The sequence below is a fragment of the Lepus europaeus genome, chromosome 11, assembly GCF_033115175.1.
Source record: "Lepus europaeus isolate LE1 chromosome 11, mLepTim1.pri, whole genome shotgun sequence".
Classification (NCBI taxonomy): Eukaryota; Metazoa; Chordata; class Mammalia; order Lagomorpha; family Leporidae; genus Lepus; species Lepus europaeus.
Genome location: NC_084837.1, coordinates 11,238,638 through 11,255,665, shown reverse-complemented (window position 1 = coordinate 11,255,665; position 17,028 = coordinate 11,238,638). Strand labels below are relative to the sequence as shown.

The 17,028-nt window shown below is 50.0% G+C and overlaps 1 protein-coding gene across 8 annotated transcripts in view; it reads right to left on the bottom strand.

Annotated features, from left to right (window-relative positions):
• ENTREP2 (endosomal transmembrane epsin interactor 2) overlaps window positions 1-17,028 on the bottom strand; it is a 458,345-nt gene that overhangs the window by 288,476 nt on the left and 152,841 nt on the right. Inside the window, exon 1 of one of the 8 annotated variants that reach the window (XM_062204994.1) lies at window positions 16,003-16,051. The exons of the other annotated variants lie outside the window; for them this stretch is intronic. The gene's annotated coding sequence lies outside the window, so the exon portion shown is untranslated. Of the gene's footprint in view, window positions 1-16,002; window positions 16,052-17,028 lie in introns of those variants that run through there. 8 annotated transcript variants of the gene reach the window in all.

Below are 17,028 nucleotides of genomic sequence, written 5' to 3'. Positions count from 1 at the left end.
GTGTGGGATGCGGCACTCCAGTGTGGGATGTCACACTCCAGTGTGGGATGCTGTACTCCAGTGTGGGATGTGGCACTCCAGTGTGGGATGTGGGCACTCCAGTGTGGGATGTGGGCACTCCAGTGTGCGATGTGGGCACTCCAGTGTGGGATGCGGCACTCCAGTGTGGGATGTGGGCACTCCAGTGTGGGATGCTGCACTCCAGTGTGGGATGCTGTACTCCAGTGTGGGATGCGGTACTCCAGTGTGGGATGTCACACTCCAGTGTCCGATGCGGCACTCCAGTGTGGGATGTGGGCACTCCAGTGTGGGATGTGGGCACTCCAGTGTGGGATGTGGGCACTCCAGTGTGGGATGTCACACTCCAGTGTGGGATGTGGGCACTCCAGTGTGGGATGTGGGTACTCCAGTGTGGGATGTGGGCACTCCAGTGTGGGATGTGGGTACTCCAGTGTGGGATGTGGGCATTCCAGTGTGGGATGTGGAACTCCAGTGTGGGATGTCACACTCCAGTGTGGGATGTGGTACTCCAGTGTGGGATGTCACACTCCAGTGTGGGATGTGGGCACTCCAGTGTGGGATGTCACACTCCAGTGTGGGATGTGGGCACTCCAGTGTGGGATGTCACACTCCAGTGTGGGATGTCACACTCCAGCGTGGGATGTCACACTCCAGTGTGGGATGTGGCATTCCAGTGTGGGATGTGGCACTCCAGTGTGGGATGTGGGCACTCCAGTGTGGGATGTCACACTCCAGTGTGGGATGCGGCACTCCAGTGTGGGATGTCACACTCCAGTGTGGGATGTGGGCACTCCAGTGTGGGATGTCACACTCCAGTGTGGGATGTCACACTCCAGCGTGGGATGTCACACTCCAGTGTGGGATGTGGCATTCCAGTGTGGGATGTGGCACTCCAGTGTGGGATGTGGGCACTCCAGTGTGGGATGTCACACTCCAGTGTGGGATGCGGCACTCCAGTGTGGGATGTCACACTCCAGTGTGGGATGTGGGCACTCCAGTGTGGGATGTCACACTCCAGTGTGGGATGTCACACTCCAGTGTGGGATGTGGGCACTCCAGTGTGGGATGTGGGCACTCCAGTGTCCGATGCGGCACTCCAGTGTGGGATGTGGGCACTCCAGTGTGGGATGTGGGCACTCCAGTGTGGGATGTGGGCACTCCAGTGTGGGATGTCACACTCCAGTGTGGGATGTGGCACTCCAGTGTGGGATGCAGTACTCCAGTGTGGGATGTCACACTCCAGTGTCCGATGCGGCACTCCAGTGTGGGATGTGGCACTCCAGTGTGGGATGTGGGCACTCCAGTGTGGGATGTCACACTCCAGTGTGGGATGTGGGCACTCCAGTGTGGGATGTGGTACTCCAGTGTGGGATGTGGTACTCCAGTGTGGGATGTGGGCATTCCAGTGTGGGATGCGGCACTCCAGTGTGGGATGCAGTACTCCAGTGTGGGATGTGGGCACTCCAGTGTGGGATGTGGGCACTCCGGTGTGGGATGCGGCACTCCAGTGTGGGATGCTGTACTCCAGTGTGGGATGTGGGCACTCCAGTGTGGGATGTGGGCACTCCAGTGTGGGATGCTGTACTCCAGTGTGGGATGCGGTACTCCAGTGTGGGATGTGGTACTCCAGTGTGGGATGTGGTACTCCAGTGTGGGATGTGGGCATTCCAGTGTGGGATGTGGTACTCCAGTGTGGGATGTGGTCACTCCAGTGTGGGATGCGGCACTCCAGTGTGGGATGTGGGCACTCCAGTGTGGGATGCGGTACTCCAGTGTGGGATGTGGGCACTCCAGTGTGGGATGCTGTACTCCAGTGTGGGATGCGGCACTCCAGTGTGGGATGTGGGCACTCCAGTGTGGGATGTGGCACTCCAGTGTGGGATGTGGCACTCCAGTGTGGGATGAGGCACTCCAGTGTGGGATGTCACACTCCAGTGTGGGATGTGGGTACTCCAGTGTGGGATGCTGTACTCCAGTGTGGGATGTGGGCACTCCAGTGTGGGATGTGGGCACTCCAGTGTGGGATGCGGTACTCCAGTGTGGGATGCGGCACTCCAGTGTGGGATGCGGTACTCCAGTGTGGGATGTGGGCACTCCAGTGTGGGATGTCACACTCCAGTGTGGGATGTGGGCACTCCAGTGTGGGATGTGGCACTCCAGTGTGGGATGTGGGCACTCCAGTGTGGGATGTGGGCACTCCAGTGTGGGATGTCACACTCCAGTGTGGGATGTGGGCACTCCAGTGTGGGATGTGGCACTCCAGTGTGGGATGCGGGCACTCCAGTGTGGGATGTGGCACTCCAGTGTGGGATGTGGGCACTCCAGTGTGGGATGCGGGCACTCCAGTGTGGGATGTCACACTCCAGTGTGGGATGTGGGCACTCCAGTGTGGGATGTGGGCACTCCAGTGTGGGATGCGGCACTCCAGTGTGGGATGTGGGTACTCCAGTGTGGGATGTGGGCACTCCAGTGTGGGATGTGGGCACTCCAGTGTGGGATGTCACACTCCAGTGTGGGATGTGGGCACTCCAGTGTGGGATGTCACACTCCAGTGTGGGATGTGGCACTCCAGTGTGGGATGTGGGCACTCCAGTGTGGGATGTCACACTCCAGTGTGGGATGTGGGTACTCCAGTGTGGGATGCTGTACTCCAGTGTGGGATGCAGTACTCCAGTGTGGGATGTGGGCACTCCAGTGTGGGATGTGGCACTCCAGTGTGGGATGTGGGCACTCCAGTGTGGGATGTGGGCACTCCAGTGTGGGATGTGGGTACTCCAGTGTGGGATGCTGTACTCCAGTGTGGGATGCAGTACTCCAGTGTGGGATGTGGGCACTCCAGTGTGGGATGTGGCACTCCAGTGTGGGATGTGGGCACTCCAGTGTGGGATGTCACACTCCAGTGTGGGATGTGGGCATTCCAGTGTGGGATGTGGCACTCCAGTGTGGGATGTGGGCACTCCAGTGTGGGATGTGGGCACTCCAGTGTGGGATGTGGGCACTCCAGTGTGGGATGTGGCACTCCAGTGTGGGATGCGGGCACTCCAGTGTGGGATGTGGCACTCCAGTGTGGGATGTGGGCACTCCAGTGTGGGATGCGGGCACTCCAGTGTGGGATGTCACACTCCAGTGTGGGATGTGGGCACTCCAGTGTGGGATGTGGGCACTCCAGTGTGGGATGCGGCACTCCAGTGTGGGATGTGGGTACTCCAGTGTGGGATGTGGGCACTCCAGTGTGGGATGTGGGCACTCCAGTGTGGGATGTCACACTCCAGTGTGGGATGTGGGCACTCCAGTGTGGGATGTCACACTCCAGTGTGGGATGTGGCACTCCAGTGTGGGATGTCACACTCCAGTGTGGGATGTGGGTACTCCAGTGTGGGATGCTGTACTCCAATGTGGGATGCAGTACTCCAGTGTGGGATGTGGGCACTCCAGTGTGGGATGTGGCACTCCAGTGTGGGATGTGGGCACTCCAGTGTGGGATGTGGGCACTCTAGTATGGGATGCAGTACTCCAGTGTGGGATGTGGGTACTCCAGTGTGGGATGCTGTACTCCAGTGTGGGATGCAGTACTCCAGTGTGGGATGTGGGCACTCCAGTGTGGGATGTGGCACTCCAGTGTGGGATGTGGGCACTCCAGTGTGGGATGTGGGCACTCCAGTATGGGATGCAGTACTCCAGTGTGGGATGTGGGCCTCTCTGCTGCACCATGGTGCCCACCCCTTGGTTTTCTGCTGTATATTGAGGCTGTTTCTGACGGTAAACTATCAGGACAACTTTATCTTCATATCAGACTTTATCTTCTGTTACTAAAAGCACAAAACCAAAGGCCTCCTGGGCTCTTCATGACGCCTCATGCCTCGTCTGCTGGCACCTTGCTTCTCTCCCTCTGTGTCTGTCTCGTGCATCTTGGCCCATTATCTTCGACCTTTCTTGGTCCCTGTTTACCCACACTACTTTTACAAGGCTGCAACCACACTGCGTTCCCTGACCACATCTCACACCAGGGGGGCTTTCCACCGCCTGCAGTGGCACAGCCTGCACCTGCGTCCCCCCCTCCTGTCGTGCCGCACACCCCACGTTTAGGTTCCCCAGGCTGTGCCGTGTGTAGCACATTCGTGCTCTGCCTCCCCTGTTCCCTGCAGGTGCAAGGCCTGCATGCCTGTTCCCACAGCAGCGGAGGACACCCTGGGATGCGTCCCCCCTGGGGATGCTAGGGGTACATTTTGTGACATCGTCAAAGAGTTTCAGGATGGAAGTGGGCCATCCAAAGGACGAATGAAGGGCTCCTTTGCAGGGGACCCCTGACCCCAGCAGCAGGAAATCCCACACACTTGGGAATTCAGCTCCCTGACACTCCCAAGGCCGGGGGACCTGACTTCTCACCCCAATCCAAAATTAATACAAAGGTGCACGCCCAGCGCCCCAGCTAGCCCACTCTGAGACACAAACCCATGCACACCTGCACACGCTCACCAAACACCATGGACTCTAAGTCCACACTGGCAGCACTGACCTAAGAGCCCAAACCGGAAACCTCTCGGATGCCAGTCGAGGCAGACACGAAAAACACACAGGCACACGAGCGTTCATCTGATGGAACATTCTACAGAGCGAGCTGGAGAGACCTGCAGCAATCAGACTTAGAAGGGCACTTTGGGAGTCTACTTATATAAAGTGCAAAGACAGCAAAATGAATACATGGTGCTAAACGTAGGAACACTGACCATGGCAGGCCAGCCTCTGGACGGGGCACACAAGGGGTCTTGGGGTGCAGGTGGTGCTCTACCTTCTGATCTGTGTGCTGGCTACAGAGAGAGGTTTACTTTGTAGGAGACGTAGTGAGCTTTCCGGTCAACAATTTGTGCAGTTCTCTGCGTGTATGTTAGACTTCAACAAAAAGTTCAAAAGAACAGGGGCTAGGGACAGAATCTGTTGCTAGGAGACCAAGAATCCAAGATCCCAGCTCCGGTTATCATCTCTCCAAGCTGGGAGAATTGGATGCATGCTGGGAGAATGGAATTTGTCATGGAACAGTAATACCAGAGAAACGCCAAGCTTGGTGGCCAATGATGACCCCCAAGCACCTGACACCCACGGGTGCCCAGGCCTGTGCCCCTAGGATGTTGCTGGGAAGGAGATGCAGTTCCAGGAAGTGCACCTGTCCATCTCAGACATGGCCAGAGACACCGGACAGGGAGATCTCCAAGCAGTCACTGACCAGCTCCGAGCTGGGGAGACCGCGGGCTACACCACGCTGTGGAGAAGACAGGTGCACACCACATGGGTTAGGACATTCCTGAGGTGCACGGGAGGGAGAAGGGGACACTCTGGACAATGACTCCTCTGGGGATGGCGTCCACCTCCCTCCAGGCAGCTCTGCCCAGAGAAATATGACCCAGGCCAGCATGAGCCGCAACATGTCCTGGCGATCCCTTGAGAAACAAATTCCAATAATACAGCGGCTGCATCATCTGTGGTTTCACCGGCTCCATCTCAGCAGCCCACAGTCAGCCAGGGGCTGAAAACACTACAGGAAGAATTCCAGAAATCTAGAATAACTCCTAGGTTTTACATTGAGGACCACTCCTGAGTAGGCTGATGAACTCTCCCCTCTGCTTGTCTGTCCTGCCTGTCACCCTTTGTGCATCGGATCCACACGGTATGTGCTACCCACCACCCACTAGCGATTCAGCGGGTAGGTATCTAAGTTACCAGATCCACTGCCGCAGTATCCGGGGGTTGGGTCCAAGGAACCCGTACGTAGCAGCCTAACGCTACGTCACACTGTCTGTGTCAGCCCCTCACTTCACTTCGTCACGCAGGCTTGCAATGATCTCCCAGCATCCCAAGCAGCAGCAGGGGTCCAGTACAAGATACCCAAACACAGAGACGGAGACTGGTATAGAAACACAGCACAGGAAGGCAGCATCCACGTAACGTTCAGCACAGTGAGCTGCACTGCTGAAATTGTTCTGCTTTATCATTAGTTATTGTCACCGACCTCTTACTGTGCCCACCTGAGAAACTGAACGTGTCACAGATACGCATGTATGGGGAAACCAGCACGTAGGTCCACGGTTTCAGCCGTGCCCAGGGCCTCGAGCCCAGCCTTCCTGAATAAGGAGGGACTGCCATGCGTTGTCTTCAACCCAATACGACAGAAGCAGTTTCTTGTCAATGCTAAAGGACACGAGAGACTTTTACCATGAGGTTGTACATTCTCTCAGGCACACCGCATCTTAGAAATGTGGGTGTTTGGCACACACTGGCTTTCTTGATCACCACCAGGTGCTCAGTGGCCCAGGGACAGCCCAGCTTGGGGAAAGGGCCCGTTCCGCCCACCTCCCCACTGCCAAGGGCACATCCTGGCCTGCACACTCCCCACCCCCTGCTGAAACCTGGCCACAGAGGTCAAATCGGTGCAAGGAAATAAGATGACTGCTGGGAATTCTGTAAAAAGGGATGGTTGCTTTTCCTACTGGGCTGAGGCTGAGAGAGAAGATATGAGGTCTGGTGCTGCTGCAGCCATCTTGAGACCATGATGACAGAACCTACCTGAGAGGGAAGGAAGAGAAACTGGGTTCTATGGACATACTGGACCCTCTGCATGGAGACACACTTACTTTCATGCTTGGATTTTTCCGTTTCATGTACTTTAAAAACTGTCTTTTCACTAAGCCAATCTGGCTTACATGGATGTGACCTGTGATTAAAACAGCCCTAAATAATGAGCCTCCTTCCAATTACCTCTGCTGCTTTTTCCTCGAGTGGTATTAAAGTTTCATGGTGTGGTTGTAGCCTTCTTATTGATTCTGGTTGCTGGCACATTTTCAGTAGTGTCTTTGAACAAAGCTAAGCCTAAAATCTACCTTCCCTCTGCAGCCTCTAGGACACTCACAGGGGTTCATCATGGGAAATAACCGGGGAAGCGTCCGAACACGTGCAGCCACGGACGTCCAGGTCAGCACAGAGTGAGCAGTGGCAAAACAAACAGTGTGGGGAAATGATGGGGCATCGGGGTCCCCAGGGGTCCATCTGCACAGCCACACAGGGGGCTGGGCAATGCCTCCACCAGGCCGGGGAGGCCACGAGGCTGCATGGGTGTGGTCAGAGCAGGATGTGCACAGAGTAGGGGGTGGGCAGTGATGGGGGGACTGGGGAGACAGGGTGCAGTCGGGCACCTCCCATCTCCCTGAAGGGGCGGGGTCAGAGCAGGATGTGACGTAGAGAAACGGATGTGAAGATGGGGGGTGAACCAACAGAAGGAAGACCTTTTTCTCTTTCTCTTTCACTGTCTAATAATTAATAGAATAATTATAATAATAATAATAATTAATATAATAATAATTAATAGAATAATAAATTATTCTATTAATATGCTTTAGAGCAATTTTAGGCTTCCAGCAAAATGTATAGGTTCTAACATACCCTTTGCCATATACTCACACACACACACACACACACACTCACACACCCCTCCATCACCATCAACATCCCCCACCAGAGTAGGTACAACATTTGTTAGGATCCACGAACCCACCCAAGTCCACAGTCACATTAGGGTCCATGCTCAGCGCCATGCACGCTGTGGGCGTGCACAGTGGTGTGAGGACACGCCCCCACCACTGTAGTACCATACACGGTGCACTCCCTGCACACCCTGAGGCTCTAACTTGGCTGCTGGCAGAGTCCCCCGCCCTCGGAACCCTGCAGTGAACAGCTGTCCTGGGTGGCTTCTTCCGGGTTCCATTTCAGCTCACGTCCTTTCAATGCTGAGCAACACCCCACTGTCTGGGTGGGCCACAGAGCACTGTCCACTCGCCTTGTGGAGGGCGTCTCCAGCGCCAGCAGCAGCAGTTGCAGGTTTCTGTGTGGGTTCCAGTGCCCAGGTCACCCGGGTAAACACTACAGAGCGTAACCTCTGGATCAAAAGGCAACAATACGTTTGGGTTTGTAAGAAATGGCCAAACAGTCCGCAAATGGCACCAACGTGCGTTCCCACCAGCAGAGAAGGAGAATTCCCATGGCCCCACAACCTCACCAGCATCTGCTATTGACTGTTCTGGATTCCAGCCCATCCAACAGACACCTAGAGGTATCTCCCCACTGTTTAAATTGCACTTCCCTGAGGGACTAGAACAACTTTTCATATACTTATTTGTGCTTTGAGTTTCTTTGGAGAGGCATTGGTCAGGTCATTTTGCTGGTTTTGAAAATTGCGTTGTGGGGCTGGCACTGTGGTGTAGCAGGTTAAGCCAACACCTGCAATGCCAGCATCCAGTATGGGCAGCCGTTCGAGTCTCAGCTGCTCCACTCCCGATCCAGCTCCCCCACTCCCGATCCAGCTCCCTGGGAAAGCAGCAGAAGATGGCGCAAGTGCTTGGGCCCCTGCACTCACGTGGGAGACACGGATGAAGCTCCTGGCTCCCAGCTTCAGCCTATCCCAGCCCTGGCCATTTTGGTTATTTGGGGATTGAACCAGAGGATGGAAGATCTCTTTGTCTATCTTTCCTTCTGTAACTCTGCCTTTCAAATAAATAAATCTTTTTTTAAATAAATAGAATTGTTTATCTTCTTATTGTTAAATTTTAAGCATTCTTTGCAAATTTGGATTACAGTCCTTTATCAAATGTGACTTTTGCAAACAGCGTCTCCCAGTCTGGCTTGTCTGTTCATCCTCCTGACGGTACATCTGGCAGGCCAGAAGTTTTTAATTTTAATGAAGTCCAGCACATCAAGCCTTTCATGTTATCATCCCTTTGATGTGGGATGGAGAAGTCAGCAACAAATCCAAGGGCATCTACATTTTCTCCCATTTCATCGACTAGGAGTTCTATAATCACATGTCTTATGTTCTGTTAAGTATCAGATCACAAACTGCCAACAACATAAATATATACTGTATTGACACAGACACTGTCAGCAAGCAATCACTGATACATGTCTCACATACCCTCACACAGACACATACAGAGACACACACATACACAGATACCGACACACACACATACACACTCACAAATATACTCACACATTCGTGTGCATATATACAAACATAATCACACACATACACACTCACATACATATACACACATGCATACCCAGAGACATACTCACACACGCACTCTCATATACACATATACACACACAAATACACTCATGCATATACACAGAGAAAAATAATCACACACACACTCACACACACACTCACATATATACACATGCACACAGACGCATACACAGAGACACAGAGACACACTATACACACACATGCATACACACATGCACTCAGACACACAGACACATACACACACATGCATATACACACTCACAGATACACTCAATCATGTGCATATACACACACAGAAAAATAATCTCACACACATACATACACATGCATACACTCACATGCACACAAATACACTCCCACACACACACTCCCATGTATACACACACAGAAATATAATCACACACATATATATGCACACACATACCCACATCCACACTCACACACAGACACAAACACAGACACACACACAGACACACACATATACCCACATCCACACACACACACAGACACACACACAGTTTTATCTGCTTGGCTTTACAGCAGTCTTCCCATCCACAGAGTATATTCCAAAACCACGGACAGTGCCTAGCCTTACACATACTATGTGTTTTCCTAGAATTTAATTTATATATTTGGGACAGTAAGACAGTAATTTCCATAACTAGTAATAACACTGAATGATATAACAGTAAACTATAAAATGAAAAGCTATGTAATACTTATGGGAGCAGGCATTTAGCCTAGTGGTTAAAATGCCTATATCCCACCTCAAACTACCTGGGTTCCATTCTTGGCTCTGGCTGTTGATGCCAGCTCCCCGCCAATTCAGACCCTGGGAAGCATGGTGCTCACAACTTGGGGTGCTCACAACTCAGGGTGCTTACAACTCAGGGTGCTCACGACTCAGGGAGTTGGGTCCCTGCCGCCCACCTGGGAGGCCTGGATCGAGCTCCCAACTGCAGGTGCAGCCTTGGCAATTATGCAGGTTTGGGGAGTAAACCAGAGATGGGAGCTCACTCTTGCTCTCCTTGACGGTCAGATAAATAAATCAGTACTTTAAAAAAAATTTACAAATTACATATTTCTGGAATTTTCCATGTAATATGTTTCCTTTTTCATATTTTTTTTTGAAAGGCAGAGTGACAGAAAGTGGGGGGAGAGAGGGAGAGAAGGAGAAGGAGAGTGAGAGAGAATCAATCGTCCATCTTCTTGTTCACTCCCCAAATGGTTGCAACGACCAGGGCAGGGCCAGGTTGAAGCCAGAACCCTGAAAAGCCACCCGGGTCTCCCACATGGATGGCAGGGACCCCAGTACTTGGGTCATCTTCTGCTGCTTTCCCAGGGCCTTGGCTGGGAGCGGCACTGGAAGCAGAGTAGCTGGGACTTGAACCAGCACTCCCATTTGGGGAACCAGCGCTCCAAGCAGTGGCTTTTAGCCCACTCTGCCATAACACCAGCCTCCATTTAACACAGTCAGGTCATGGTTGACCATGGTAACTAAAGCCATGAAAAGCAAGGCCACAGATAAGGGGGAACTACCATAGTAAGAGAGACTAATGTATACCTGGGGGAAAACCCACAGATCTTCAACGCTGCATGTTCAGAGAAACAGTCACCTGAGACGCTGTTCCATTACAGCCTGAACAACTTACAACTTGCTTTCCAAGGACCTCTTGCAAGGAGACTCAGAGAGCTTGCTTGCCGGGTAAATTCTTTACTGAACGAAATATAAAGTAAGTAACAAAATGTCTATTGTCTACAGCAAGCAGGAAAAAGTCTTTTAAAAGGACCTCTCATCATCTTAGGCCAAAAGCAGGGAAGAAAATGTTAGCAAGTTCTATACTGAATTTTTATGGCTCTTATTTTTGTTGATTACTTAAGGCTTGAAAACGCTAACCCTTCACCTCACCATAAAAAACATGTTCTGCTGCCAACAGTCTAACATCTCTGGCTTCTGGCCAGGGACATCAGCAACAACACAGAGTAGGTATCTTCCAGAGTCTTCCCCTCCACCGAAATTATCAAAACTCCAGCAAAAACTGGCAACATCTCCTCTCCAGCCCCAAGAGGCTGTGTTCCCAGGCCTGTGCAGAGGGCTGGCTGTCCCAGCCTGCCTGCAGCAATGTGTACACGGGCCTCAGCCAGAGAACCAAGTTCTGGTATTCCACAGCAGAGCTCACATACTAGATTCAATACTGTTTGGCTCCAAACAGGAAACCGAAATGCTAATTATGCCCACTGATCTGATCCATTGACACTGTGTGCAAAGGTTGAAGTACCCCATAGAGATGCGCCAGTGTACAGATCACTCAAAAAGTAGAGGAAAAACACTTTCTTACAAGAAGTAGTCACGAAGCTGGAAGTCAGTGAGATGACATTTTTTAAGTGGTAGAAAGGGGGAAAAAAATCCTCCTAACAATCAAGAACTACTCTTCAAAAACGAGGGCGAAATTAAGACTCCTCCACACTGTATGACTTCTATTACATCAAATTCCAGAAGAGACAAATCCACAGGACAGAAGCCACTTCCGGTGACTTCTCGGTCTAGGAAGAGGGGAAAAGGAAAGTAGCAGGGGGTTCCTCTGAGGAAATTGAAGACGCTGTGGACCTAGGAGGAGGTGGTGGCTGCACACTGGTGGCAAAGCACCAATCACCGATGAACTCTTCCCTTCAGCTTGATTAATTTCATGGTTTGCGAATTTCACCCAGCAGAGAAAGATGAAAAATGAAAACCTGGCTTGCCAACGAACCGACAGGAGTACCAGGGTACTTACACAAGCTCAGGGAGAATGGAATTAAAAGCTAAGTTTATTTTTGGTACAAATTTTTTTTTTTAAATCTATGACTAGAATGGGCCTTCAAAAAGTCCATGAAAGATGCATTTTATAAAAAAAAAAAAAAACTATGCAGGGATTTCAAATGGTTCTGCACCAAAATAAGCTTATCTCTTAATTCCACTTTTCCCCACGCTTGCGGAAGGGCCCGCAGCCTGCGTCACCAGCAGCAGCCCAGCAGCCACTGCTCCACTCGCTTCCTTAGCCACCCTCTGGCTATGCAGGAACGCGGGGAGCAGACAGCAGTGTGCTAACTGGACGTTTCCAGGAATACAAAAAAGCAATCTACAAGCATACTTCAGAAAGTCTGAGGAAAAACACGGAATTAACTTTATTTTGGTACAGAAAGCTTTTCAAATCCATGCATAGTTTTTTTTCCATAATATCTTCTTTTCATGAACTTTTCAAAGATCCCTTATATGGATGAATTCCACAATCTTTTTTGCATCAAAACAAATTTCTTTTAATACCATTTTTTCTGAGAACTTTATAAAATACCCTTGTAAAGGCGACTAACCTTTGGGGCAGGTATTGTGGCACAGCAGGTTAAGCTGCTGCCTACAATGCCAGTATCCCACATCTGAGCACAAGTTCAAGTCCCAGCAGCTCTGTTTCCCGTCCAGCTCCCTGCTGATGCACCAGGGAAAGCAATGGAAGGTGACCCAAGTGACTGAGCCCCTGCCACCCACGCGGCACACCCAGATGGAGTTCCAGGCTCCTGACTTGGGCTTTGCCCAGTCCCCGCCGTTCCGATCATCTGTGCCAGAAGCCAGCAGGTGGAAGAGCTCCTCCTCTTTCTCTCCTCGCTCTACCACTCTGCCTTTCAAATAAATAAATCATTTGTTAGAAAAAAAAAAAAAGTAAGTAAGAGAAACTAACCTTACGGAGCTATGGACAAACGGTCAAGGACATGAATTACTTGCAAGTTTAAGTAAAACCTCGCTCTTGACAGGAAAGCGCTTTTATCAACAGTCAGCAACATGACAGAATTCCACAGATAAGGGTCACCTTGGGTGTGTGTGTGTGCACGCATAATTTATAGGGCTACAACAGCACTTAAAGAACTAATTATTTTAACTGGTTTTGCTCTACAAATGCACACAGGTGTCTCCCAATGCTAATCGCTGGTATCAGTTCTGATCCACTCAATGTGATCCTTTCTGTGTGTCTGGGTGGCTGTCAGTGGTGGAGGACGGTCAACAGCTCCAGGAAAGTGAACTTGAAAGACTCCCGGTGGGTGGCCACTGCCTGACGCTGCCCACAAAGCCAGGGCCTCCTGCGCCTTCTGTGCCCGCTCGCCGACCCCACCGCGAGGGGCAGCGATGACGGGGTGCTTCACGCAGGGGCAGGCTGACGTCAAGAGCAGGTGGCTGGTGACTTACACCCACGTGGGATTTGCCTCCGAAGATTGGATTGTCACAGAAATGTTCAAGCGTGACACGCTCATCAAAATATTTTAATTCTCCTGAAAGTGGGACTTCATCTTCTCTAAATAGCTCTACGGTACTTAACATTCAATGCCTCCATGAGGCTGAAGCACTTTCACACTGGGAGAGGAACACAGTCACCCGTCTCTTCAGGGACATGTGTGGGTCTACTGAATCTGAGAACCTGACTTTCAGAAAAGAGTCAGCAAATTTTTTTAGTTTTTTTTTAGGTTTTTTTGTTTTTTGTTTTGTTTGTTTGTTTTTTGTCCCTGGAATTTTAGGTCCCCACCCTGTAATCCTCAGGTTCAGAATTCTGGGTCCTTCAAAGTCCTTACGCCCTTGGTGTTGAGGGGAGAACAAAGAATCTGAAGCAAAGCTTCCTGCACGCTCTCAGTGCACGAAATCACCCAATCTTTATATTCTCCTGAACAGCTCCACAGTATTGGGAGGAGTTAAAGCCATGGAGATCTGCGGATTCCATGCAGACAGTGGAATGAGGGGGCTGGAATGAGGCTTTGTGACTTATCTCTACAATCAGTTTCAGAATGTCACTGCTAAGGCTAAGTTACAAAGCCCACAACTCCACCCTTGTCATGGACATTAACACGGTTCAGCTCTTCCAAGGCAGGGGGGCGGGGCGGGCAACTGTTCAAATCAACATGGACTCAAAAACTCAGAAGTTCGAACTTAATTTTTTTTTTTTTTTTTTTTTTTGCTATCACACACCAAGGCTGCAGTCCTTGTGAGGATTAGCAGGAACACGGGAAAACCCCAGCGTGTGTGTCCCGGTCCCTCACTGTGTTGCTACTACAAAGTACCTGAGGTTGAGGAACTTACAAAGCAGAGAGGCTCATCTCGCGCACGGTTCTGGCGGTTGGAGGATCTAAGCAACATGGCTGGCAGGGTCTCGACAACAGGGCAGAGAAACACAAAAGGAACCGGCTGCCTGCAGAAGTCAGCACGTGGGTCGGCCTGGCTTCTGTAACAGTGAGACCAGCGCCAATCATGCAGGAGGCGGAGTCTCTCTGGTCCAGTCACTCCCCCTGGGTCCCAGCTCCATAAACTCCACTGCCCAGGCACCACCGCACTAGGGACCCAGCTTCCAGCACAGGAACCTCTGGCTCACAAACCATATCCTGATGTGTTAAGGATCTACTGATCATTACCTGCCAAGAGTAAGACCCAGGGTTATGAGCACATGCACACAGCAGGAAACACCTTGGGCTAACACTTGCACTTCCATTCTGTTTTGTAATGGCCACAGTGAACGCCTCTGTAGAAAGCACACATTCTACATGAGGTTCTCAGACCCTGCTCTGTGCAATTCTAGGCAGCCAGAGACACATCAAGGGCCACGGTGAGTGGGCAGCAGGGCTGCTAAGACTCAGATCTGAGTATGAGTCACAGCTCCAAGTGCTGAAACTACGAACGCAGAGCTCTGACTGTCCCTGCTGGGAAACGGAAAGCCCAGACGGTTTTAACACGCTGTCAACCTCCTGCCCACTGCTGAAACAGTCTTTCCACTTTCGGTAAATAAAGCGATTTAAATGACAGTGAGTTCAGTTAAAATCCTAATTAGTGAATTACTGAGAATTCGTCAGCAGCGTTTCAGATGTTGCCCTGACAACGCCCTTCACCTGTCAGGAGAAGCCACCGTGCAAGTCCTCATGCAAACAGCACACGGCGTCCAATGTCCGGAAGCAGTCCCAATGAAGACCAAGCAAGGACGTCCACCTGCACTGCCACCGCTCAGTATTCCTGGGACTCCCCAGGCAGCGCCATACGAAGGCGTAACAAGGATTATAGACAGGAAATAACGTCACTATGTACTGACAGGTGATGGCTTACAGAAGCAATTCAAACCCACACACCAACTAGCAGAACTTTTAGCAAGAGCACAGAGGAAAAAAACTTGCAAAAAATATTTATCTTCCTGATAGTTCAACAACAATTAACCATTTTTAGAATTAGCAACAAACATATCAGTGCCTAGAAGTAAAACACACACACATATATACTTAGATAATTGCAAAGTATACATTAAAAATATTTTCCCCATTGTTATTGAGAAATAATTGATAAATGAAAATTATATAGTTAAGGTTCACATCACAATATTTTGGTTTATGTACAGTTGTATGCTGTGAAATGATTACTACATTCAAGCTAATTAATGCAGCCATTACTTTACACAGTTGTCTATTTCCATGTGTTGTGAATACACAAGATCTAGCACTGAGCAAATTAGAACGAATTGCTATCATTATTCAGTCACCAAGCTGTACATTAGATCCCAGAACTTACTCATCTTCTAACTCAGTTTACTCCCCTTGCCCAGCATCTCTGCATTCCCCCATCCCCAGGCCCTGGTGCCCATTCTACTCCGTCTCTAAGACGTCTGTAGCTCACGTGCAAGTGAGGTCAGGCAGCATCTGTGCGTCTGTGCCTGGCTGACTCCACTTAGCATAACGTCCTCCAGCATTGTCACCATGAGTAGGATTTCCCTCTTGTTGGAGACTGGATAATATTCTGTTCCATACACATGGCGGTACCTCAAAAGGCTCATGGAACTGGAATTAAAACATGTTTAGGGGTGGGTGTTTGGCACAGAGGTTGACACCACGTGGAATACCCCAAATCGCAGCACCTGGATTCAAGCCCCGGCTCTGCTTCTGACTCCTGCTTCCTGGTAATGTGCGCTGGGCGAGGCATCAGATGGTGGCTCGACTGCTTGGGTCCCTGCCATCCACGTGGAGAACTGAATCAGGCTCCTGGCTTCAGCCTGGCCCAGGAAGTGTCTGGGGAGTGAACCACAGGATGGAGATTATCTCTATCTCCGTGTCCCTCCCTCCCCTTCAAATAAGACAAAAATAAAGAAAATTTTAAAAATAAAAAAAAAAAAGTTTATTTGGGTACAAAAAACTTCAAATCCACACACATTTTTAATGAACATTTTGAAGATTTCTTGTGCATGTTTATGTAAGAGATGAACTGTCCCCACTGTGTATTTCTGGCAATGCTGTTGAAGGTTTATCAAGCAGACAGGCATGGATTTATTTCTGGGCTTTCTCTTCTGTAATCTAAGCGCCCCTTTCTACACGAGTGCCACACCGCTCTGATGACTGTCACTATATGAGACAATTCAGAATCAGGGAAGTAGAATGCCTGTCTCTATTGCTCTTGCTGAAGACTGCTGGAGCTATCCAGGGTGTTTTGCCGATCCATAAAAATCTTAGGATTGTCATTCTGAGAAAAATGCAGCTGGAATGCTGATGGAGAAAGCACTGAATCTACACATCACTTTGAGTGGTATGGATATTTTGACAATATTGATTCTTCTGATCCACAAACATGCATTGTCTTTCCAATTAAACTGTGAATTCTTTAGTCTTCTTTTAAATCAATTTTCACAGTCTTCAATGTAAACATATTTCACTTCATTTGGTTAAATTTATTCATAAATATTTATTAGCTTGGATTCCACTGAAAATGGGATTGTTTTCTTCATTTCTTTCTCAGTTAATCATCAATATACAGAAACATGGCTGGGTTTAGTATGCTGATTGTGCATCATGCAATTGTACTGAATTTATTTATTATTTTTGGGGGGTGGCGTCACTAGGGTTTTCTATGTAGAATATCACGCCATCTGCAGAGAGAGACAGTTTTGGTT